At 37.4% G+C, this 26743-nt stretch overlaps 1 protein-coding gene across 4 annotated transcripts in view; it reads left to right on the top strand.

Annotated features, from left to right (window-relative positions):
* The window catches only part of PTPRZ1 (protein tyrosine phosphatase receptor type Z1), a 175099-nt gene that overhangs the window by 946 nt on the left and 147410 nt on the right, over positions 1–26743 (top strand). The window lies entirely within an intron of this gene.

Here is a 26743-nt window from a genome sequence, read left to right as displayed (position 1 = left end):
AAAGTTTCAATCAGAATTTCTGTCGACGTTCTGCTACTAATGCCAAAGTCAGAAGCTACAGGTTGGTGTATTTACATTCATGGATTCATCTTTCAGCCACCACCTTTCAGGTTACACATTTACTACTGGAACTGCAGTCAGAAATAGCCAGTTAGAATAGTTACCTGGGACACAGATTCATGTTCTGGTCATTGTCCAAAGAATTGTAAGATTGATTTTTGCATTTTATAAAGAAATATCTTTATTTTCCATTAGGAAGTTTTGGTATTATGGTGGGACATAATAGGTTTGGTGGTATGTACCTGAAAGTTAGCAAATGTACCTTCATTTATGAATACACATACCCTTTTCAGTTAGAGGATAACAGTTTTTTAAAATTTTAGATTCTTCATAATAAAGTAGATATTAACCTACATTTTTGTCCATTAGATGGTGCTGCTGTTGGCACAGTAACCTTTACAAAAAATCATTTTTATATTCTAACTAATTAGAATTGCATTGCAAACATGGTTGTAATTGCCAATAGCCCCCCAGATACATGAACATAAATTCCAGAAGCTTTTGGAAGTACTCAAGGGTAATGTGATGCACACAGTGACATTTAAGACTTGCAGAGGATTATGGTTCCAGTTTTCTCTAAAGTTGTACAGATTTTGATATGGAGAGGGGAAGACATTTTTTAAAAGAGTTGTGGTCATCAGACACACACCCGTTGAATTTGCATTTCCATTGAAGGTCTGTTTTAACAACAAATCCAGATCCCTTTGGTACTAGATTATCATTTAAAGTAAATCTCACTGTAGTTTGGAAATAAGTCAGGAATACTGCTTTGTAGGCCTTCTGAAACACATGCCCTGAGTATATTGGCAATTTTTTTATAAAATTGAGGTATAATATGCATGGCATTAGAAATCACCTTTTTAAAGTGTACAATTCAGTAGTTTTTGGTGTTTTCACAAAACTGTGCAACCATCACAACTAATTACAGAACATTTTAATCACCCCCAAAATAAACTTTGTTAACAATCATTCCTCATTCTCTTGACCCCAGGCCTGGCAACCATCAGTCTACTTTTTTTTTTTTGTATAGATTTGCCTATCCTGAGCGGTTCATATAAATGCGGTCATACAATGTGTGGCCTTTGGTGTCTGGCTTTGTTCACGCAGCATAATGTTTTCAAGATTCATCCATGTTGTAGCCTGTATCAGCACTTCATTCCTTTCTGTGGCTGAATGATATTTCATTCCAACATGCCACATTTTGCAAATTCTCAATCAAGCATTACTTATAGCTTGTTTTCTTTTGGTTATTTAGATTTTAGTTTACTGGACATTAATGCTTTGATGATGTAAAATTTAACTGTAAAAGATTAAATTACTTGTTTAAACATATCACAAGTTTATGTGATGATACTGAGTATATTAGAACTCAAATTTAAATTTTAAAAAAAGTGGAAGCAAGGGAGGGAGGTGGGTTTGGAGGGGGTGGGAGGAGGGGTGGGGAGAAAATATGGACAACTATAAATGAACAACAAAAAATAATTTAAATTAAAAAATAATAATAAAGAACTGACATAGGAAAAAAAGAACTCAAATTCTGTGGGGGTGGTTGTTTTGTTTTTGTTTTTTGAGACTGGCAGGTGACTACTTTTTTATCCTTTCTCCATTTTTACAAAGTTGGCCTTTTACAGTGTTACCTACAGGCTGACATAGGAGCCTTGGCACCTCAAATAGGATGAATATATTTATCTTAGGTAGCACAGTTTGAAAAACCAAGACATTATCTAGAAGTGAAAAATTCAGCCTCTACTTCAATTATCTTTCCCTCAATGTCTACTCTAGTATTCGTGGATGTGTTCATTATTCCTCTTCAGTTTCCTCAAAGACAACGAGAAGCTCCAAGGTGCTCTGACTTAATATTATTTTTAAAAATCACATGAGTAACAACATTTAATGCTCTTTAGCTGAAGGACATTCTTAAGAGAGGCAGAAATTAAAGATGACTAACCCCAATATAATTCCCTAAGTGAATTTAGACGTTCTCTAAAATAATTGACAGGTTTTCTACTAGGTGGAGAACTAATGGAATGACTATGTGACTTTAATTATTATCTAATCTTGACCCACTAAACAGGTAATGGGAAAAACCGCAATGGCTTTCCTGTCAGAAGGTGTAACTGTGAGTCATAGAGGGGAGGTACCTCTTTCAAGAGTTTTAAGGGATAGTTTCTTTCAACTACTGAGAATTCAGGATCTTTGAATTGAGTTATAGCCCTGCAAGGCACACAAAATTCAAATATTTAAATATTCTTGTTAAATATGTAATAAATCAGGTTTTGAATTTTTGTTATGTCTTACTGCTTTAAGGGCCACATTAACTATAAATTATCCCCAATTCCTCTGCACAAATTAATTGCTTTGTTTATTCTGAATGTGGAATCAGTGGAACCAAGTATGTTGTGACTTACAGTTTTATCTGTTTAAACTCCGAAAACAAAGTTTAACCAGAAATAGAAAATATTTATGGCTTTTCCCCCAAAATAACTAGTTTCCACTTAAAAAATTAATTACTTTTGTGTTGCAGAGTAGCAAATTTTTTATTTCATCTGTCTATTTTATGTAGACTATGTTTGCTCCATTCAGGGAAATTTGCCAGGATAAAGTATTTTATTGATGAATTCATTTATGCTTTCATGTCTGCACTAGAAATTTGGGAATTTGCTTAAATTTTATGTTGTGGGAATTTTGTTTCTGGCAAAAATCCCATTTTCTCTGGAAGCATGAGCTGTGTTTCCCCATCCCTCTTACTCTAAAGAGGTTGGAGTTATGTCCACCTGGTAACTTTGCTTGAGCACCCATTCGCCAGCTTTTGAGACTGTAGGATGGAAATGGAGTCCCTCATTCAGGACCAGAGGACTTCAAAGGAAAGGCTGGATAAAGAAGATGTGCTTGTTTCATTTCCATATACCATCCATATGGCATTTACTGGGTGCACACCCAGTGCTAAAATGTGTATGCGTGTATTTTTTTCTCATTTCATTCTCCCCAAACCCCTTTGAGGTAGGTGTTTTCATTTTACATGTTTTACAGCAGAGGAAACTGAGGTGCAGAAAACTGAGGTACAGGGAAGTCAACTGACTTACCTAATAGCACACAGCCTGTCTCAGCCTATATGTTCCTTGTGACTTCCAAGCGTCAGCCTTTTCTCCTTTCGTTCCCGGGAGGTCATTTTCTTATTAGAATTTACTAGCTGGGTTCATAAGTTGCTTTCTGCAGATCTCCACTCATGGCTTTTCCTACATGCTCCCATATGGTAAAATCCAGCAGTTTCTTCCAATGACCCAACCCCCACTGGTTTTACAGTCAGAGGTAACTGGGATCTGTCTTCCCAGTGCTGGAACCTGGTGCTGTGTGGCCTGGGGCTGGGATTGCTTGCCCCGAAGGTATCCCTCCTGTCCCGCTACTGCCTCTCCATCCATCTGTGCCACTCTGCCCCTCTTACCTGTTTGGATGAATATGTCTTCTTTAAATCCTTGGTTGTTGGATTTCCATACAGCTCAATTTTGTGACAGTTCTGGGCAATATTAGTTTAAAATCTGGTTGTAATTCTTTCTATGGTTGTTGCGCCAGGAGGCAAAGCATTTCTACCTATGCTTCTATCTTTACTGGAAGTCTAAATCTCACTTTTAACATACTTTGTTCAGAACTAGTTGAGAATAAGTCTTTCCCAAATATCCCTTAATGTGCTAAATACCTTACCTTTCAATTGTCCTTAACTTTTATTTTCTTACTGGAAGTAATCCGTAGCAGCAACTTCAGGTTACAAAAGGAAACCAGTTTTATCTGTGTTCATAATTGTTCAGAGACATATATGGTATACGGTATTATAGGGAAATATTATTTTATAATATTTCACAGTCCTAAAACTCTTCAATTTTAGAACTGTGCTGTCCAATACCATAGCCACTAAGCCTATGTGGCCATTTAAGTTTAAATTTATTAAAATAAATTAATTCACTTCCTCAGTCACATTTTAAGCTGGTGGATTTTGCATGGGACAGAACAGATAGAGAAAATTTCTATCACTGCACAAAGTCTGTTGGACAGCACTGTTTTAGAGTGAAAAAGACTGATAAAGTATTGCTAGTACTTTAAAAAAAACTTCACCTGAGGGTATGTTTATTGATTTTAGAGAGAGAGAAGAAAGGAGAGAGAAAAAACATCAACATGAGAAACATCAATCAGTTCCCTCCCGCATGCATCCTGAACAGGATCGGAACCACAGTCTAGGTATGTGCCCTGACCAGGAATCAAACCTGCAAGTTTTTTTTGGTGTACAGGATGATGCTCCTACTAACTGAGCCACCTGACCAGGGCACTATTACTTATTGATAGTACTGATTGATAGAATGCATAAAAAGTTGTCAACTCCACTAGAAAAACTTCTAAAGCCATTAAAATTATCTGAAGTGTTGAGGTATGTGGGTTACTATCCATCTGTATTGTGTCAGCCATACAAAAATCACAGAGACATTCTAGCGGCCTTGGGTAGAGCATTAGTAGATGAAGACAGTTCAGTGGCCACTTTGTAGTCTTTATGGACTGGTGTTGAAAGGGAGAGATTAGCCCTTAGTTCTAGGTGAGTGCTCTGTTCCTACAGCACACTATCCATGGTTTGTTTTAGCATCATTGTATCATTTCAATGTGGCTATCTTCCTCACTAGTCTAGCTCCTTCAGGGTGAAGACTATATTGCATTCCTCCTTGGACTTAGTATTCTTGGTCTTAGCACCTACAGTAGATGCTTAGTAAATATTTAATGTGCTGGTCATAGAGAAAAAGAACCGTGAAGGTTCTTAGACAGAAGTAACTTTTGCTGTTGAAATGGGCCAATTTCATTTGAGCTTTCCTTCATTTGATTCTTATCCCAATTGGAGAGTTAGGCCACCATTCACCTTGAGCCACCATCTTTAATGCCACTTCTAGCACCAAACCTTCACTTTATTTCATTCTCCTAGGAAGGTATGTAAGCATCACCTAGATCCAGATACTATCTGTGTCTTAAAAATAGAGCCCCCATGATAGACACTGCATGTGTAGTTGCAGCAGCAATTTTGAGTGAAGATCAAGTGCTGGATGAGTTGGCACAACTGAAGCTTGAATATGCCCCAGGTGTCAGGGCATCAAGTCGCTGCACGTGCAGGAGCAAGTGTGTGTATGCATATTTACACACTGGGAAGGAGAGGGCAGTAAAGGTGAAGGGTGGTCAGTAATGAAAACTGAAGTGTGTTGAGCCCATGAAGACTGTGTTTTTAGTGAGTCAAAAGCCATCATATAGGATTAAGTCTCCTCCAGTCAAGGCAGTGAGTGGCCTAAGGCGGTTCTGGAAACCAGATGAGTGGCAGGGAGTGCAGTTACATTGAATGGATATGCATGCTTTTGGAATTTGTCTCTAGTTTTATTATTAATCCCAGAGATGATATGCTATACCTAGTTTAGCCCTGCACATAGCAGATGTTCAGCAAATATTTGCATTGAATTGAATTAAAATGGAACAGGGTATGAGATGAGTTGGAAATCCTCACAGGTGTTAAAAACAGGAAAAAAAGTTCTCATAGGATCTTTGCTTTAGTTTTCTCTTCACTCCTCTTCCTTTTTTTGTGGGGGGTACCTATTTCTCTTTACCTTCACTCTAAGCATGAATTTAAGATAAAAAAAACCCTCAGTATTGCTCCGCATCTTGATAAAGAGTTTGATAGGAAGGATATTGATGCTATTTGATACCATTATTTAAAAATATTTTACTGTGGCATAATTTGGAGAGTTTTGTGGTTAACATAATTTTAAAAAGGTAGATTAACATTCCTTTTTGCCTAAAAATTCTAGTGTGTTAAAATAAATGGGTAGGTTGTGTTTTTTTTCTTTTCATATTTGTACACAGATATTAAAGTAAATGAAATTAAGATCATGCTTAATGTGAACTTTCTCATTTCAGTTAATAAACATGAATCAATTTATGTACAAGCATTGACAAGAAGTCAATTTTAGAAGTTTCCTTAGAAATATACTCTTTATATATTTAGAAAGAATAATTTACTAATTAGTAGAAAAAAGGGATTTTCTGTTAAAATATTCATAACAATGAGTACAGTTTCTCTTCAACTCTTATAGAATCAGTCTGTTATCTTTTCCCTGCCCTCCCTGGCAGCATTTACTCATAATTTTTCGGTTCTTTTACTGTCACTGACTGGACTGCTTATATCTTGAATCCTGATGCTCTAACATATTTACCTAAAGATGGGGATTGATACCCGACCTTTTCTCTGAACTGATTATTTCAGAACCTTGAGTAGGGAAAAATAAACTGTTGCTGTTTAAGATTAACTCTTTTAGAAGAGATCATAGTCACCACCAGAGTCCTGATTATATGCTTAGAATAACAAAATACTGACCAGATGTAAGAAACATTCTAGATTTTCTCAGCGGTTTGAAATTATGTCATCAGATTAAAAATTATTTCTGTAATAACTCTTTTACCCTCACATATTCTGACACATTTTCTTGAATGAGATACCTGAGGGTGGTGTCTTGCCTGGTACACAGAGTTGTGCAGAATCTTGCTCTGTCCACAGGAGCCTGTACACATGTGATATCATTGTCACATTTGTTTCATTGCAAAATGATTGACAACCATTTACCTAGGCCAGTTGTCCTCAGTCCTCTGTGCACTTTGTAATTGTCTGGGGTTATGGACTTAACGTTTGTGTCCCCTCCCAACTTCCTATTGCCCAATGTGATGGAATTTGGAGGTGGGGCATTTGGGAGGTGATTAGGTTCAGAGGAGGTCATGAGGGTGGCTCCATTGGTCCTCATGATAGGATCAGTGTCCCGATAAGAAGCAATAAAAAGACCAGAGCTCTCTTTCTCTCTACCACGTGAGGAGGATAAAGTGAGAAGGCAGCTGTCTGTAAACCAGGAAGAGAGGCCTCTCCAGCCCCATCCAGAACCAAATATGCCATACCCCTGATCTTGGATTTCTCACTCTCCAAAACTGTGAGAAATAAATGTCTGTTGTTTAAGCCACATAGTCTATGGTATTTTGTTATAGAAGCCTGAGCTGACTGATACACCTTTGGAAGTTTTAAGCTGTGCTGATGTCTGTGCCCCACCCTGGATCAAATTCATGTGTGGGTCCAGGGCCCAGACGGAGATTTTCTTAAAATTCCCCAGGTGGTTACAGAATAGAACCAGGGTTTAAAACCATGAATCTAGGTCAACTTTGTGATACTCCTAATCTTAGTTTATTTTTCTTAAGCAGAGATATTGGCAAGTTTCATGCTATCCTAAAACAAAGCTAGTGCCACGGAACAAAGGGTCTGGAAAACTTCCCATTCCTGTCTCCTCTTCTTAAGGGAGTTTCAGTGTCAGAGTAACCCTAGAAGGAAGAATGTGGACTATCGTGGCTGACCTCATAGGCTTTGCAAGCCAGAGGAACTTCAGGAGGCCAGACAGTGTTGGAGTTGGTCCAAAGATTCAGGTCTACCAGCACGTGGGTGGATGGCTGCACCGGCCTTTGAGATGGGATTCCCAAGTGCAGTTCCCAGGGCACAGGCACTTAATACCTTTAGTTTTGTCAATGACACACATTCTTGCACTGTCTTTTTAAAAATAAATTACTTTATTGTTGTTCAATTACAGTTATCTGCATTTTCTCCCCACCACTTCCCCCACCCCAGCCAAACCCACCTCCGTCCCTTGCTTTCACCCTCCCCCTTGGTTTTGTCCATGTGTCCTTTATAGTAATCCCTGAAAACCCTCTTTTTAACTGTCTTCCTCCATGTATAAGTTGTTAGAATCAGAGTTATTATTTTCTTTTATGTAGTGCATATAAGATATAACTATATTTTTATTTTAGCAATTGATTTGTGTGTGTTTCTTAAAATAGCATTTTCATATTCATCAGGTCTAGGCTATTTGTTTTTATGATATCTGAAAAGCACTAATAGCTCCATTTAAAAGTTAATGAAGAACTTTTTTAGATGGACCAAATAACTATTTTAATATTCTAAATCGTTAATGGTGAAGACACAAGCACAAATCAATTCAGTTAGTCTTTACTGAGCATCTTTCTTATCATACATATCCTCCTACAGAGAATATTTATCTAGTGGTTTGCTAAGCCTTTGCAAGAGAGAAAGATCCACGCATAAATAACTCTCAAACATAGCAGAGTTTGCAGAATATGGAAGTGTGAGTTGTGTGGGGTGTAAGCTGAATTCACCTCTGGGGAGAGTCTTAGCAGGAGACAGGGTTGGATGGAGACTCTGAGGTGTGGGCAGGTAGGACTTAAGAGGATACTGTTGGGGGAAAGGACATTAGTTGCAAAAAGGATGATGTACACAGAAGCATTGAATGGGGAAGACAGTGTGGTATTTAGAGAAAAAAAAAACTGGGAGGGGTGTGTCTTAGTGGAAAAATGTCAAACACAGTAACAGGTAGGATTTCCAATGGCTAATTGAAGATTTGGAGTTTAGAATTTATCCAATATATAATGGAACTATTGAAAGGTTTTGATCAGTGCAATGACTTGAGTAGATCTGTGTATTTTAGAACAGTAACTCAAGTATAAGAATATAGGGTAGATTGGAGCAGAGTGGTGCTGGGAATAAGGAACATCAATTAAAAGTCTGTTACACTGTGGCAGTCAGAGTGGAAATTTGATTGCTCATTTGTAGGTATAATAATGCCATCCATTTTATATAATATTTTAATGTTTAACAAGTACTCAAATGCAGTACCTCATTTGATTTAAGTATAATTGGTATAATTGCTAAGACTTGGGGCCCTCTGCAGAGAGCCATTGGTGGTCCTCAGGGAATGTCTTCCCTGTGGAGGTGAAGATGTAGCAAGGACCACACTGTGTCAATATATTGAGGAAGGAAAAGTGGAGGCAGCAAATACATACAATAGTACAGAATATGATAATTAGAAGGGAAGAAAATAACAGAGAGAAACAAAGGATAGTACCTTGAAGACTGCTTACTTGATGAATGGTGGAACTCCAAATTTGTTTCCACAAGATGTTGGAATTGAAGCTAAACATTTCCTCTGAACTGATTAACTTGGTGCCTTGAGAAGTAACAAAAAGAAATGCTACTGCTTAAAAGGATCTATTTTTTATTTTAGTAGAGATCCTAGTCACAACTTAACATTAAAAAAAGCTCCCCCAACCCCCAAGAATGGAGAGGCTTGAGTACAGTCATAATGTCAGGCTAATTTTATCAAGTTTTATCAAAACTATTTACTTTATCACCTTTAAATTATTTTATTTGTCCTTTTTAAAATGAGTGCAAGTACCAATGCAACATTTCAGTCAGCTGTCTGCCAATAAATAGGCGTCCTTACTACCCATGGTTTCCGATTGCTTGAAGGCTGTCATGTTCATGTGGCATAAACTGGTATCTTTGTAATTGTTTGCAACTTGTATTTTGCATTAAAATGGTGCAATGGAAAATAAGTCATAGAGGAGGCTTCCAAAATTTGTTTTAAATTGATTTTAGCAATTGTTCCTTCTCATTCATGAACAATGTGATAGGATTTTTTTCTACTGTATTGCACAATGTACATTAAAGGTATGTGAAATGGTAAATTAATGAATTATTAAGTTTAGGAAAGGGATAAAGTAGCAGCTGCCAAGGATAGAAATGCAAGTGTATTTTTCCTTGTGTAATGAAGAAATGTAGCTATATTGGGCTATATACAAGTTGGATGCAAGAATTTTATATTTAAGATGTATGACTGAAGAGATTCTTCATGAGTGATATTTGGTTATGATAAAGCTTACCTTGATGTCTTTCAGAGTAGGGAAATGACATATAATATGCATATATATTTATATAAGTATTTTATATGTAACTATATATATGTGATATATACATAGAATAAAGAAGGATATATGTTTTCTGCTTCTCAAAATTGATGTTTCCTTATTTAAAACATTAAAAGATTATATCCTTGAGAAAAATTATTAAGATTGATGGTAGGAATTATCCTGAATATTTTGAGCCTGTCTTTTTCCAACCTCCAACATAAAGAAAGGAGAGGAAGGTTTGCTTTTTCCTGTGACCTGAATACAGTTCTGTCCCTCTTTAAAGGGGTTGATTCCAGTTGAGATCAATGGAACCCATTTTACCAGATCTTCATTGGACAGCTACTGCTTGCTTAACACTGGGCTGGACTTTAATAGTTTTTCTCTTTAGGAGTTAATTTTGTTACAGACATAAAATGAACCCTGGTGGGAGCATACCTGAATAGAGAATAATAAAATAAAAGTTAGATTGTATGAGTCAGATTTTAAGTGTATGGAAAATCATAAAGAGGAGAAACACAATAAAGATGTGAGTGAATTCATTTTAAAAATATCTCTGTGAGCATCTGAGCAGCACTTTCGCCTTTTGAACATGGAACATTTACTGCTTCATTTAATAATTTAAGCCTCTTTTGTGCCTCCTCCCTTATTTTTGCTTTGTATAGAAATAAGAAGATAAGTATATATTACTCATTTCAGATTACTCACTCAAAGGGAAGCTTGAATACAGAAATTGGTTGGGTTTTGCATCTCTAGTCAAAATAATAGTGTAAGTAGCAAAATATATAAGGAAAATATGTTAAAACACTCATCTTGCATATTCTGTTCAAAACCTATTGCTCAGAAAGTGATACCTAATTTCCACAATTATGTCTGTCCCAATTCAGAGCTGAATTGTTGGTGGTTGCAGATGACATTTTGTGACAAAAGTAAACTCTTGGTGCTAAGATCTTAAAGAATGATTTGATATGTATATGATTCTTAGCTAAAAGTTTGTAAAAACAGGGCAAGAATTTTGGGCGTAGATTTCAGTGCTGTCTGCAAAATTGATTCCCAGAAAGTAGCACAGAGGATGAAATCACTTTTAATTAGCCCAGAATGGCTAGTACATGTTGTCTTTAAATCCTTTAATATGTAGCACAATCCAGGCATCATCCATCCCACATGAGAGTATCCCATGATGCTTTTCTCTTGCCTAATCTTCCATTACATTTTAGCTATTTGTTATTCCTGGCAGAAGAAATCAAGAAAACACAAAATGCTTCTGTGTTCCTCGGTAATTTATTCAGGATTTTATAATAATCTTTCCACCCCTCCAAATGATAAAACACCTGCCATAAACAAACTAACAAACAAGAAAACAAACAATAAGAGAATATTGCAATTCCCTGTTTGGTGGAAGCTTTTCAAAGTGTACCTCTGCGCAGTGAGTTTTCTCTTATGAATACATGGGGAATGCTGGCTTTTAAATGTAAGGTTTTGAGACTGTAGTACACAGTCTTCTGGAGATTGTTTGGGTGATTCATTACTGGAGAAAACTCTTCGAAAGTAGGTCATTAAGAAAAGACTGATACAGACTTTTATGTGAAAGTAATTATGCTTGTTTGTTGCATTCTTCTATAGTTCAATATGCCAGAATAACTATGCAGTTTCAGTGAGAAAATGTGTTCATTTTTATCCCAGTTAAAATCCTTACATGGTAGTCATTAATAATGATGAGTTTTTTGCATATTATGTATCTTACTGTTCAGTCATCTATAAATCCCAAATACACACATATTAGTTGATCAAAACACAGCTGGAAAGTTCCACTGTGCCAACTGTTGCATGCATGAATACAGACACACACACCCCACACAGGGCCATGAAAACAGCAACTGTGTTCCTCTACTAACACAGGAAATCCTACTAACCTAGGAAACCAACCTATTTTCTTTCCATAATGTAAAAAGTTCAATAAACATGCTATAATCATTATGGGCAACATAAATTATTTCTTGTCTGGGGCCAATATTAAAAAGCTTTTTGCAAGTTTGTAGCAACAGATATTGGTATGCTGTCAAGAACTCGAATCTTATGTGAAGGACTTTTCTTTTACATAGTGTGTTTCTGTAATTTTCAGAAAGAAATTCTTTAGCCACTAACTTCAGTGATGAAACCCAACAGAGGAATAAGGTCTCCATCCATGGAAACTATTGAGAAAATATTAGTGGGATTTTGTGTTGTTCCTATTCATTATTGGGAAAGACCCATATGTTCATGGAACTCTTCATGTTGTATGAATGCTCTTCCCAGGGCATTCAAGATTCTTCAAACCTGAACTCAGGCTACCTGTCCAACTTCTCCTGACCCTCCACACCTGTGCCCCTTCACTTTGGCTCAAGCTTTTCCTTTTTCTTTGGTGGCTTATGGCTCCTTGCATTCCTAATTATCTTTCACATCCATTGTGAAACTTTCTCTCGCACATCACTTTTCCATGATGCAGAGAGGGAGCCATCACTCACATTACTTTTCTGTTGTATCCATAACTCTCTCCCTTGAAGGAACCTTGGTCTCAAGAGATACAAGCACTGGGCTGTAAAGACCCTGGGCCCATGTAGTAGGTGCTTAGTAAATACTTGTGACATTAAATCAAGGAATGAAATTCCTTCCAAAGCAGTCACCTTAAAAACAGAAAGTGCAGAAGGATCTATCTAGTCAAATGTTAAATGTCACCACCATCTCATCTCATTCAGCACACTCCCTAGTAGAGTAGGAAACTTGGGATCACATTCCCAGCATTCAGAATTAGAATTCGGTTCACTGTCAAAGTCACTCAATCCCTCTTATTTTAAAAAAGTGAACTAAAAGTAGGTCAATCAAATCACATTCTCATTTTAACAGTCCCAAGAGTCTATATAGATTTTGAACTGAATTGGCATACTATCATGGACCACTTTCTAAGGGCTTTTCCTCTTGGCATTCAGACTTTTAAGAAAGAAAATTAAGTGATTGGAATAGGGTACAATAGTGAATACAGAAGAAGGGAAGAAAGATGACTGTGGCCAGAAACATGAGAGAAAGAGGACTATAAGTTTCTTTATTCTAAGAAGCGGTGGGAGAATCTACTTGTTGGCCTGCACAGCGGATGCACCGTTTCTGTGGGTAAGTTTTCCTGATGTTTCCTGTCAGGCCAGGGTTTTAATGAAACAAAAAGATACCGGATCCTTGTCGCTAACACCTCCTCATCCCTTCAGTGCCAGCCAAGAGCACAAGAGCATTTCTCTCGGTTCTTTTATTCTTTTTTTCTTTTTCTTTCTTTCTTTCTTTTTTTTTTTTACCAAGAACAAGATCTGAGATATGTAAGATCCTGTTTGATTCAAATGTGGAGAAAGCACTGTAGATTTTATAGCCACTGGTTACCTGTTGTTGTCAATAGCTGTATTGTCTGTATTTTACTATGTATCCAGTGCTTTAAAAATTTTGAGCACAGTAAGTTTTAGATTTTTAAAGATAAAGCTAATTTCCTTGGAAAAGAGAGCCAGTAGTCCTCATACTTTAATGTCTCAAAAATGTGAGAATAGATTTATGCTGTGCCCTGCTTGGGGGACTATGAGTGACATTCTAAAACCAACTTTTGTGACAAAAAAATCAGAGTTTCTTCTCTTTGGGGTTCTGACCTGGTTTACAGTGCAGCTGGAAACCCCACAATAAGATATGTAAAATATGAAGAGGTAAAAAAGTAGGTTGCTAAAAACAAAAGTATCTCAAGAAAGGACAAATGTTTAGTGAAATGTTATAGAAATCAGTGCTCTGTTCAATAAGAATAGTTTAAATTTTACTGACACTAACAAGCAAACACAAATTATTTGCGGACCTCTGTAACCTCCGAGTTCTGTGAACAACAATGATAAGAAAACTGAATACAGGAAACTTGTTCTGGTTTGAATAGGATAAAGGACCCACTAAAACACATAATCACTCAGACTGAAAAAAAAGTCATTATTTTTAACTGTCAACTATACTAATGTTTAAAAATAGATGATTTAAGAAATTATTTTGAAATGTTTGTTTTAGTATATCCAGAATAAAATATGAGCATTATAATTTCAGGAATACAAAACTAAGAGAAAACAAAACACCTGAGAAAAATCATTATAATACTCAGATTTTTCATTAAAAGATACTGAAAAAGAGAGGAGTTATTGAAACAAATAGTGATGCTTGATATAATACTAGATTATTAAAGGGCTAAAAAGCTGTTTTGTTGTATAGTAGCTAGATGCAGCAGTATTTGAACTAATCACTAGTTGGCGAATAGCTGTAAAGCAGTGGTTAAGTTTTGTATGGAACTTACTTTGGAAAAAATCAGGTTTAAAAACAGTTATATAGGGAGTGAATTAGATTATCAAAGTTTTAAAGTTATGAGCACAGTGAAGAATTGGGTGAATTAAACACTGATTTTTAAGAGATGCAATATTTTCATCCTGCTGTTTAAAGAGGCTTTGATTATTTCAGTTATTTTAAGTGAGTTCTAAGTTAAACATTCATTATAAGAAGCTTCATATGACATTCAGCCATTCTGGTTACAGCCCTTTGGAGCCAATATTAATCATAAAGTTACGTGTAGCCTGTTTTCAGAAAAGCTTACTATGACTTCAGAAGTTTTTGAAAAGAGATTATCTTTTTTGAAAAGCAGAAATAGCAAAATAATATTGGAAAATGCAGGGAAGAGTTCTATGATTGACTTTGGAGGGAGCTCCTCCCATCCTGAAGCAGGCTCTATGTGAATGCTGACAGCTAAAGGTTACATCTGTAACAGCAGAATTTTATTTTTGCATTATATTCATTCATAAATAAAGTGTTGGTGTTTTCTTTCAAGTTATTAGCTTAACATATGATAATACAAATTAATCAGTAAATGTGGTTGAGATAATGGGTGTTTCTTATGATGCTATAAGCTCTATGGTTAAAAATAATCCTCTCGACTTCTGCCCCATTTGTCTCCTTCCATTTTCAGGTAAACTTTTGGACAGTGTCCTGTACGCATCATCTCTATTTGCTCTACTTCTGTTTGCTTCTGAGCCCTCTCTAAACAGGATGGTTTCCACCACTCCAAACAGCTGTCCTCATCAATTTCACCAGTGCCCTCAAGATGGCTACCTCCAGTAGACAATGTCCCTGGTCCACATTTTATTGACCTGCAAGCAGCTTTTGACAATTATCATTGTATTTTTGGAGAGGCTTTGTTCACATGACTTTCAGAACACCACATTTGCCTGGTTTTCCCAGCTGTTGAATTGACCACCTACTTTACTATCTGCCTCAATCACTTTTGCCGGCTCCTTCTCATCTCCCAACTTCTAAACATTGGGGTCCCAAGATTCATTCTTTGGGCCACATCACTTTTCTGTCTACACTATTTACATGATTCTCTCATCCCTATATTTTCTACATGGGTAACTCCTAAATTTTTATCTCTAGGCTAGATTCTTACCTGAACTCAGAGCTCTATATACAACTGCCTACTCATGTATTTAATATACCTCAAACTTGAGGTGTCTTCCTCCAACCCCATTCCTAATTTCCACTGTCTGATTTATCTCAGTAAATCACTCTTTCTATTGCTCAGGCCAAAGTTCTTGCGGTCATATTCTCTCACACAACTTACATTTACTCTATCAGCAAGCCTCTCTAAATTGGTTTTTCTTATGATCTGCAACCACTGTTACCCTCTGTCTGAGCCTCCATCACTTCTTATGTGGATTATTTCACTAGCTTCCACTGGGTCTCCCTGCTTTGCCTCAGAAATCAGCTGGGTGATTTTTGTTCAAGTGTAAGTTAGATCACGTCATCCCCCTAATTTCCTGTCTCACTCAGAATAAAAGGCAAAATCTCTACAGTGTTCATCCACCCCTCAGTCAAGAGTTATATGTGAATTTTCAATTGTGTGGGTGCCAGCTACATTGTTCAAGGGTCAAATGTACTTGTCTAATCACCTCCCCTGACCTCACTTCTTCTGCTCCAGCCTCACTGGCCTCCTTGCTGTCCCTGACACACTCAGGCATGTTCTCCACCAAGCTGTGTTCTTGCTGTTCCCTCCACTTAATGTCCTTCTTCTGTAACTGTTTATGACCCTTCCCTCACCCCATAGGTTTTTGCTCAAGTTACTGTTTTTACTGTGGACTTTCCTGGATACCCTGTTGTAAAGTAAAATTGTAGCCATCTTTTTTCCCCCAAGTTTCTTTTATTGCCCTCTATTTATTTTTCCTACTTAACACTTATCCTTATATGTATTTTCAAATTCTGTTATTCTCTGTCTCTCCCCATCAGAACAGAAGTTTCACAAGGGTATGTGGTTTATTAGCTCTAGTCCCCAGCACAGTGCCTGGCAAAGAATAGTGCTCAGTAAATATTTGTTGAATGAATAAATAACTAAAAATATACCCATTTGTTTGATCTTAGGTGATACCACTGTGTTTTTCTTTAGTTTGCATTTCATAGATGTCTTAAGTGCTCCTTATATTTTTGACATTTCACTTAATTGACCTTGCAAACATCATATAGTCAATTTTTGGCTTTATCTGGAATCTTAGTCTAGTTTTCAATATCTTTATTTCATTTCATTTTGTTAATTCAATTTCATATTTATGTATCCTAATTGTTTTACATACTCTGGTTTTTGTCTTATGCACTGTCTAGTTTTTGCATTTATCTTTTCCTGGATCATATTTTTATTTATTTATTTATTTATTTATTGCATTTTTATTCTGTTCAAGTACAGTTGTCTCCATTTTCCCGCCACCATTTTCCCTCACCCCACACACCCACACCTCCCACCCTCAATCCTTCCCCTCTTTGTCTTTGTCCATGGGCCCTTTATACACGTCCTTGATGACCCTTCCCCTTCTTATCCCATTATCCCCCTCCTTTCTGTTTACTCTCAGTTTGTTCTTTATTTCAATGTCTCTGTATGGGGGTGGGGCTCCACCCATAGGACCCCTCCTTCCACCAAGGATGAGAATAAGTCTACCAAGACAAGATCTGCCTGGGGAGGAAAGGTGGCTGATATCTCAAAGGAGAAGGGCCAGGACCCGGTTCCTCAGTGGGCTTTTATTGGGTTTATTTCCATAGGAATACAGGGTGTATACGTAAAGCTTATCAGTTATTGTCAGGCAGTAATGATCAAACAATAGATAACATTCAAAGAATTAAGAGGGCTTATTTAGAGTCAGGGTCAGATAGCTAAAGAGCCATAAAACTTTGGGAAAACAAACTCATTTCCTTCTTGGACCCTTATCATTTAAATTGAGGGTATTAGCAAAGCAGGTTTCACAGGATTTTATGCATTCTTTCTTAGGCCTGATTGCCCCAGGGAACCACCCTTTTCAGCACAGGGCTGCACCCATCTCCAGCATTGTTTCAGGCTTAAGTCAAGCAGGGGAAGTAAGGCAGACAAGAGATTAGGAGACTTCTTGCAGGCAAAATGAGGACTCAGGCTGTGTCAAAGCTGAGAGGCGAGGGTCCATCACCCCCTTTTTCTATAGCCCCCAAGTCCTTTCCTGAGGGCCCCTTCATGACCATACTTGTCTTAGGTTGTCTCTCCCTGGAGGAATCTTACCTGTCATTGGCTAACCAGTCATCCACTGGGGGCCGGGCAGGGTGAAGTAAAGGGGGCAGAGGCAGCATCCCTGCCAGGGAGATAAGCTTTGTCTCCTTAATGGCTTATGGTCCCAAGGTTTTTTTATTCAGCCTTAGCCATGGGGGATTATGGCTTCTGAAGCCAGGCTGGGTGGTTCCCAATATCTCTGGTTATATTTTGTTTTCTTGTTTGTTTTGTTGACTAGGTTCCACTTATAGGTAAGATCATATCATATTTGTCTTTCACTGTCTGGCTTATTCACTTAGCATAATGCTCTGCAGTTTCATCCATGCTGTCACAAAGGGTAGGAGTTCCTTCTTTCTTTCTCCTGAATAGTATTCCACTGTGTAAATGTACCACAGTTTTTTGATCCACTCATTTGCTGATGGGCATCTAGGTTGCTTCCAGCACTTGGCTATTATAAATTATGCTGCTATGAACATTGGGGTGCATAGGTTCTTTTGAATCGGTGTTTCAGAATTCTTAGGGTATAATACCAGCTGTGGAAATGCCGAGTCAAAAGGCAGTTCCATTTTTAGTTTTCTGAGGAAATTCCATACTGTTATCCACAGTAGCTGCAGCAGTCTGCATTCCCACCAACAGTGCACTAGGGTTCCCTTTTCTCCACAACCTCACCAGCACTTATTTGTTTGTTGATTTGTTCATGATGGCCATTCTCACCAGTGTGAAGTGGTATCTCACTGTAGTTTTAAGTTGCATCTCTCTTATGACTACTGATGCTAAGCATCCTTTCCTATGTTTATTGGCCCTCTGTATGTCCTCCTGGGAAAAGTGTCTGTTCAGGTCCTTTGCCCATTTTTTAATTAGATAGTTTGTCTTCCTGGAGTGGAGTCATGTGAGTTCTTTATATATTTTGGAGATCAAAACCTTGTCTGAAGTATCATTGGCAAATATATTTTCTTATATGGTTGGTTCCCTTTTCATTTTGCTGTTTTCTTTAGCCATGCAGAAGTTTTTTATTTTGATTAAGTCTCATTTATTCTTTCCCATATTTAAAATTCTTATTGGATTTTAACTAGTAGAATGCTTAATTTTTTTCCTCTAATTGTCAAGAGAAAAGTGCCTTTGAGTCTTTAGCAATAGCAGACATAAAATACATCACCCACCACCAACAGTCTTTTTCCATTTTACCAGTCTGCTCCCTCCAACCTCTCTGTTTCTGTTACTCAATATTGTAAACATGGATCTGCTATTTTAAATATAAAACATTGTTATTAAATTACTATTTTTCATATTTTCTTTGGACATGCATAATTAGTTCAGCAATCAGCTCTATAAGATACATGTGGGTTACTTTTTATGCCTTAGAACTTACAATTGGTTGTTATATCAAATTTTATTATTCTTGGATTCCTCCTTGAAGTAATTATTTAAAGGAGACTTAAGTGACTTGTTTTCTGTATCACACATGTACACATTTTAAGGCATATATATATATGTATTTGTATATATATGCATGTATATTTGAATAATTTATAATTTTAATATATATATTTCATACAGTAACTCTTAAGAAAACAGTCTAATCTTTCTCAGAAAGATGTGGAGATTTTCCAAATGAAGCTAATAGCTCTGACTGATATGGCTCAGTAGGGATGGGCATCATCCTGTAAACCAAGATGTCAAAGGTTCAATTCCCAATCAGGGCACTACCTGGGTTGTGGGCCAGGTATCCAGTTGGGGGCATGCAAGAGGCATCCAGTCAGTTTCTTTTGCACATCGATTTTTCTCTCCCTCTTTCTCTCCTTACCTTCCTTCCCCTCTGTCTAAAAATATAAATTAAGACCTTTAATAAAAAAAAAAAGACACTGTGCCTCCTCACACAACCAAAAGAAGGACAACAACACATTTAAAAACAAAAAAAACAATTAGAACTTATGGAAAATTGAACTGTATGGAAGTCCGACTACCAAGGAGTTAAAGAAGAAACATTATTCCAGACCGGTAGGAAGGGTGGAATTGGACAGCTGGCTGGAGAGGACTTCCAGTAAGGCAGCAGCTGGAGGACCTGGGCAGGCAAGGGGGCAGCTGGCAGACAGGGCGGTCCCACATTTGTGTGCAGATAAACCGGGAAGAACAAGCAGGGAGCAAGGCAGACCAAGCAATTCAGTGTTCCATTGTGGGGAAATAAAGCCTCAAAACCTCTGACTGAAAAAACCTGTGAGGTTTGAGGGGACTAGAAAAACTCCCAGCCTCACAGGAGAGTTTGTTGGAGAGACCCACTGGGTCCTAGAATGTATACAAATCCACCCACCCAGGAATAAGCACCAGAAGGGCCCAATTTGATTGTGGATAATGGGGGAAGTGACTGAAAATCAGCAGAGAGCAGAGCAAGTGGCACTGTTCCCTCTCAGACCCCTCCCCCACATACGGCATCACAACTCAGCGACAAGGTTGCCCTGCCCTGCTGAAAACCTAAGGCACCACCCCTTACTATGAAACAGGAGTGGAGAGACAAAAAAAAAATGGCCCAAATGAAAGAACAGATGAAAGCTCCAGAAAAAATACAACTAAGCAACGAAGAGATAGCCAACCTATCAGATGCAGAATTCAAAACACTGGTAAACAGGATGATCACAGAATTGGTTGAATATGGTCCCAAATTAGAGGAAAAAATGAAGGCTATGAAAAGTGAAATGAAGAAAAATGTCCAGGGCACCAACAGTGGCAAAAAGGAAACCAGGACTCAAATCAATGGTTTGGGGCAGAAGGAAGAAATAAACCTTCAACCAGAACAGAATGAAGGAACAAGCATTCAAAAAAATGAGGAGAGGCTTAGGAACCTTCGGGACATCCTTAAACATTCCAACATCCATATCATAGGGGTGCCAGAAGGAGAAGAGGAAGAGCAAGAAATTGAAAACTTATTTGAAAAAATAATGAAGGAGAACTTCCCTAATCTGGCAAAGAAAATAGACTTTCAGGAAGTCCAGGAAGCTCAGAGAGTCCCAAAGAAGTTGGACCCAAGGAAACACACACCAAAGCACATCATAATATATATTACCTAAGATTAAAGATAAGGAAAGAATCTTAAAAGCAGCAAGAGAAAAGGAGAGAGTTACCTACAAAGGAGTTCCCATTAGTCTATCAGCTGATTTATCAAAAGAAACCTTGCAGACAAGAAGGGGCTGGAAGGGAGTATTCCAAGTCATGAAAGCCAAGGACCTCCATCCAAGATGACTATCCTACAAAGGTATCATTTAGAATGGAAGGGCAGGTAAAGTGCTTCCCAGATAAGGTCAAGTTAAAGGAGTTCACCATCACCAAGCCCTTATTATATGAGGGCTTATTTAAGAAAAATAAGATAAAAAATATGAGCAGTAAAATGACAACAAACTCACAATTATTAACAGCCAAACCTTAAAAAAAAAAAAAAAGCCTAAGCGAACAACTAGAACAGGAACAGAATCACAGAAATGGAGATCACATGGAGGGTTATCATCAGTGGGAAAGCAGGACAGGGAGAGAGGGGGAAAAGGCATGAGGAATGAGAAGCATAACTGGTAGGTATAAAATAGACAGGGGGAGGTTAAGAACAGTATAGGAGGTGTAGAAGCCAAAGAACTTATATGTACAACCCATGGACATGAACTAAAGGTGGGGGATATGGGTGGGAGGAGGTATGCAGGGTGGAGGGGAGTGAGTGGGGGAAATGGGACAACTGTAAAAAAAATTTGAAAAAGGAAAAATAATAGTTTGAAGACAAAAAATGAAATAAAGATATAAAAGGATAATAATTTAATCCTTTAAAAATGTGCACATATAGCATTTTTTTGTGATAATGTGTTCCCTTGTCTTTGGAAAAATATTTTTAAGATTATAAGATTATCATTGCAGACATTCAGAAATTCAACTCAAAGTTTCACCAGAGATAAATATTTTTAACATTTTAATATTCTTAACATTTCCCTGACATTTTTCTAAGTATGTACACACACACACAGAGCAGGGTGGGAGGGAAAGAGAGAGATAAGCATTTTTAACAAAGATTGCTTTGTGCATGGCTTAGCTAGTGATTTGACTTTTGAATTTAAAATATTGTGAATTATTTGCCATGTCATGAAACATTGTGATTTGAAATTGCTGAATTAGTTAGAATATGGCTGGATTGCATGTTGAAACCTCAACTGACTCTGTGTCTCAAGTAAGAATCAAGTTTGTTTCTCTTGCTTGTCTGTCCAGACTTCTAGAGCACTCTCGTACAAAGTCAATGGTGATAGTCTGCAGTCAAAAATGTCAGAACATGAAGTCCTTTTATCTTGTTGTTCCACCATCTCTGGGGTATTCTCTTCCTTGTGTGTCCCTGATGACTCACAAGTACATCCATAGGAAGGGTAAATAGGGAAATCGAAAGGCCTACATTTTTATGTTTCTTTGAAGTTGTAATCCTGAAGTTGTACTTAGCACTTTGCCAGAACTTACCCACATGTCTACAAGAAAAACTACAAAGTTTAGAGAATATTCTGGAGAGCCAGGTGCCTAGCTAAACATTTTGTTACTGTAGAAGAAAGGGAGAATGGAGAAATTAATAATCACTGTCAAATAGTATTCCGTTAAACTCTGTTCTGGCCAGTTTTCTGCTGTTATTCACAAAGTATTAATGAACATCCTCATGCTTCCATATCTGTTCCCTTGTAAATATTAGCTTTCTAAGGATGGCCAAAGTTTTCTGAATATATACCAGGTGCTAGATAGTATGCTAATGTTTTATATATATTTTCTCCACTAAATATAATAACCTTAATAGGTTGTTACTCTTCTTGATCCTCATTCAGGGATATGACTGAGGAAGTCAAAATTTCTTTAGAAGGCTTAGAACATTAAATAACAACATGTTGCCCCCTGCTGGCCCACTCTGTCACTCATGCAATGGCATGTGGCAGGAGCCATTGCCAACAATAGCCCCACCCTGCCCAGCTCTGGCCCTATGACTACCTGGTGATTGGTGGCAGCTTTGAGGGGCTGCCAGCACTCACCAGGTGGTGGAGCTGGATGCCAGGATTGCGGTGGTGGAGAGTCACAAGCTGGGAAGCACTTGCACAGATGTTGGATTTGTCAAGAGCTAAAGAATGCTGAAGTACTGGCAGGTCAAGGAAGTGAAAAAGACTTCCTCAGGCTTGGAGCTCTCCATGGTTACTTTGTTTCCTGGTAGGAAACCCAGCTTGACCATGATTCCAGAGGTCGACTATCTGCTCTGGGCCATTGGGTGAGACCCAAATTCCAGGGTCCTGAATTTGAACAAAATGGAGATTCAAACTGACAACAAAGGTCACATCATTGTAGATGAATTCCAGAATGCCAACGTAAGAGTCATCTCTGCAGTTGGGGAGTATGTAGAAAAGGCCTTCTTACTTTATTTGCCAAAGCTGCTGGCCAGAAAGTTGCCCATAGACTTTTTGAATGCAAAGAATATTCCAAATTAGACTATGACAATATCCCCACTGTGGACTTCAGCCACGCCCCTACTGGCACAGCGGGACTCACAGAAGATGAAACCATTTCTTTTTTTCTTTTTTTAAACTGCTTACAACCTTTTTTAATATTTATTTATTTATTTATTTTTAGAGAGGGAAGGGAGGGAGAAAGAGAGAGAGGAGAGAGAGAGAAACATCAATGTGCGGTTGCTGGGGGCCATGGCCTGCAACCCAAGAATGTACCCTGGCTGGGAATCAAACCTGGGACACTTTGGTTCCCAGCCCGCGCTCAATCCACTGAGCTATGCCAGCCAGGTAGAAGATGAAACCATTTCTAAATATGGAAAAGAAAATGTGAAGATTTATCAACCAACTTTACCCCAATATATTATACAGTTACTGAAAGGTAACAAATACGTGATGAAAATGGTTTGTGCTAACAAAGAGGAGAAGGTGGTTGAGATCCACATGCAAGGAATTGGGTGTGATGAAATGCTGCAGGGTTTTGCTCTTGCAGTAAAAATGGGAGCCACAAAAACTGACTTTTGCAACACAGTTACCATTCATCCTACCTCTTCCAGAGAACTGGCCACACTTTGTTGAGAACTCAGAGACTCGTGTGGCTAGTGGTTGGACCAGTAGATCTTTTGAAATGAACCAGTCACATTTACTTAAACTGTTTCCATTTAATGTATTTCCTTATTGTAATCAGGGTCTTCTGATAGTGGAAATTTTCAGTAAATAGTGGAATTTGTTTATGTAATTGGAAATTTGTTTTGTTTTCCCAGACTGATTTTCATTTGACTGCTTCTCACAATAATTAATATTTTGAAGTTTTTTTATTAACTGCTCTGTGTTAGCGAGTTTTTTTGTTTTTGTTTCAGCCTCAACTCAAGTGTAAAACTTTATGAGCTACAATTAAGTTAATATACTTGACAGAATATAGCTTGACACTTTTTATAGAGGAAGATAACATGAGTTGTTCACATTTAAACAAGTGCACAGAATTTTTTATTGTTGTTTTTCAAGCCAGTACTATGCTCTTTGTATTACAAAACTGCCTCAAGGCAAGTGATAGTGAGGCTGTGGAGAAAAGGGAACCCTAGTGCACTATTGCTGGGAATGCAAACTGGTGCAGCCACTGTGGAAAACAGTATGGAATTTCCTCAGAAAACTAAAAATGGAACTGCCTTTTGACCCAGCAATTCCACTGCTGGGATTATACCCTAAGAATCCTGAAACACCAATGCAAAAGCACCTGTGCACCCTAGTGTTCATAACAGCACAATTTACAATAGCCAAGTGCTGGAAACAGCATAAGTGCCCATCAGTAAATGAGTGGATCAAAAAACAGTGGTGCATTTACACAATGAAATACTATGCAGCAGAGAGAAAGAAGGAACTCCTACCTTCACAACACCATGGATGGAACTGTAGAGCATTATACTAAGTGAAACAAGCCAAGTGATGAAAGACAAATACCATATGATCTCACGTGTAAGTGGAACCTAATCAACAAAACAAACAAGCAAGCAAAGTATAACCAGAGACATGGAAATAAAGAAGAAACTAACAGGAACCAGAGGGGAAGGGGAAGAGGCATAACAGGGAAAAGAATATGAAGTGTTTTCAAGGAACATGTATAAAAGATCCATGGACAAAGACAACAGGGGAAGCAGGATTGAATGTGAGATGTGGGGAAGGTTGGAGCAGGGGAGAGTAATGGAAGGAAAATGGGGACAACTGTAATTGCACAACAATAAAAAATAAACCTATAAACCTAAAAAAATTAAATGTGTTACTATATGACAAAAAATAAAAAATAAAAACATACAACACAAGAGGTCTTTCTTATTTTATTCTTTTTTAAAAATGATTAAAAATTACTTATTGCTTTTATGAGATGAAGTACATCAAACTTGGGAAAGATTTGAGGAGGCTGGCTGCATAAGTGAGCGATACTTTAGAAGTGATTCAAGAAGGAGAGTGTCTCAAATACTTCAAAAGTCCCTTCCTCTACTAAGTGTTTGTAGTCCAATGGAAGATTTTGGTTTTTGTATATGTTCTTGCCATTTTATTTTTTTTAAAAAAAACAGTTACCAAAAACCTGAAAATAAAATCACATTCCTTTAACATGGAATCTAATCAACAAAACAAACAAGCAAGCCAAATATAACTAGAGACACTGAAATTAAGAACTGACAGTAACCAGAGGGGAGGTGGGAGGGGACAATAGGGGGAACAGGGGGTAGGGTTGTTGGGAACATGTATAAAGGACACATGGACAAAGCCAAAGTGGGGTAAGATTGAGGATAGGGGGTGGGGATGGCTGAGATGGGAGGAGTGGTGGGGAGAAAATACAGATTTGTCTTTTCTTGTACTTGAACAAGAATAAAAAATGTGAAAAAAAATTTTTTAAAAGATCACAATCTTTTCTTCTTAAAAAAAGAGGAAGTGTTATATAGCTTTGTCACATCCATAGGCCTAATGAATGGTTAGTTAACATGAAATTCAGATCCAGGACTATCTGACTTCCAAGTCCTACTTTTTACTATCTAATTATTATTTTAGGGTAAATTATTGGAAGAAAAGTTTCCACCACAAAGTTATGTATAAGACTTTTGATTCATTTTGTCAAACTACTGTCTGGAAAGCAGATTCCCCTTAGGTGCTCATGTCAATGGTGTATGGGAGGGTCCTTTGCATTTAGATCTGTCAAAAGCAAAAAAAATGTTTAAATAATGAAAACCCACTCTTGATTTCGTTTGCATTTAGTTTACATTTATTAATAAATAATGGGTTTAAACATTTATGTATTTATTACTTATTTATTTTTTATTTGTATTTTTTATGAATAGTATTTTGCATAAATCCCTTGCACTGAGATATTCCTGTCTCTTTTATTTAGAGATCATTAGAACCCTTTTCTAAAACATGCACACACATATGTGTACATATATACACACACATCATATGTGTCTATATATACATATATGTGTATGCATATATATGCATGGATGTGTATGTGTGTGTATTTTGGATTTCCCCCCATGTCATTGGACTTTGATGTAGTTTATTGGATTTGTGGGAGAATGTATGATGTCCAGTTTTTTATATGATACTTTTTTGGGGTTTATCATTATGAAAATCAGTAGATTTCAAAAGTGAAAGATAGCCTAAATGTCATGGTAATTAACTCTTGCATGAAAGACTCACCCTAATTAAAAGTCATAATAATCCCATTCCTAAAGTTTAGAGAACTATAGCGACATATGTTCTCTGATGGCTTTTATTTTTATAAATTGTCTCTTTTATTTAAGTATCTTTAGCTATTTTGAGATCCAAATGCTTAGAAAAGATATGTTATTTCCTTTCTAATGGAAAAAAAAATGCAGCCATGGTTTATAGTGCATAAAAATAAACCTCTACCTCAAACAAGTCTGGCTGTGACCCTAATGAGAAAAATAAATAAGTCCTGTCTCTCCTCTGTTCTCTTCTAGTCATGTTTTGCCCCAGTCCGGTCCTCCAGATGTAGGATAAACATAGTTATATATATTTTTGGAGACAGATATGCAATTCCAGTCATTTAAGAAAATGGGGACACATAGGAGGTTGAAAGTGTTGAATGGGATTGATCCCATTAAACTGCTTAGAATTCTGGTAGACCACGTGCACCAAAAACAGCATTGCTCCTTTTTTATGAAAACATGTTTATTGAGAGAGCTATAAAACAATGGTATTTCAAAAGAAATGTAAACAAAGGAGAAAGTAATCCCAGGTTGTGGTACAGGCTCAGTGTAGAAAGTTGTTTTATTATAAC

The sequence above is a fragment of the Phyllostomus hastatus genome, unplaced genomic scaffold, assembly GCF_019186645.2.
Source record: "Phyllostomus hastatus isolate PE091 unplaced genomic scaffold, TTU_PhHast_1.1 phas_contig_118, whole genome shotgun sequence".
NCBI lineage: Eukaryota > Metazoa > Chordata > Mammalia > Chiroptera > Phyllostomidae > Phyllostomus > Phyllostomus hastatus.
Note: the sequence above shows the minus strand (reverse complement) of the source record. Positions and strands in the feature narration are given on the sequence as shown.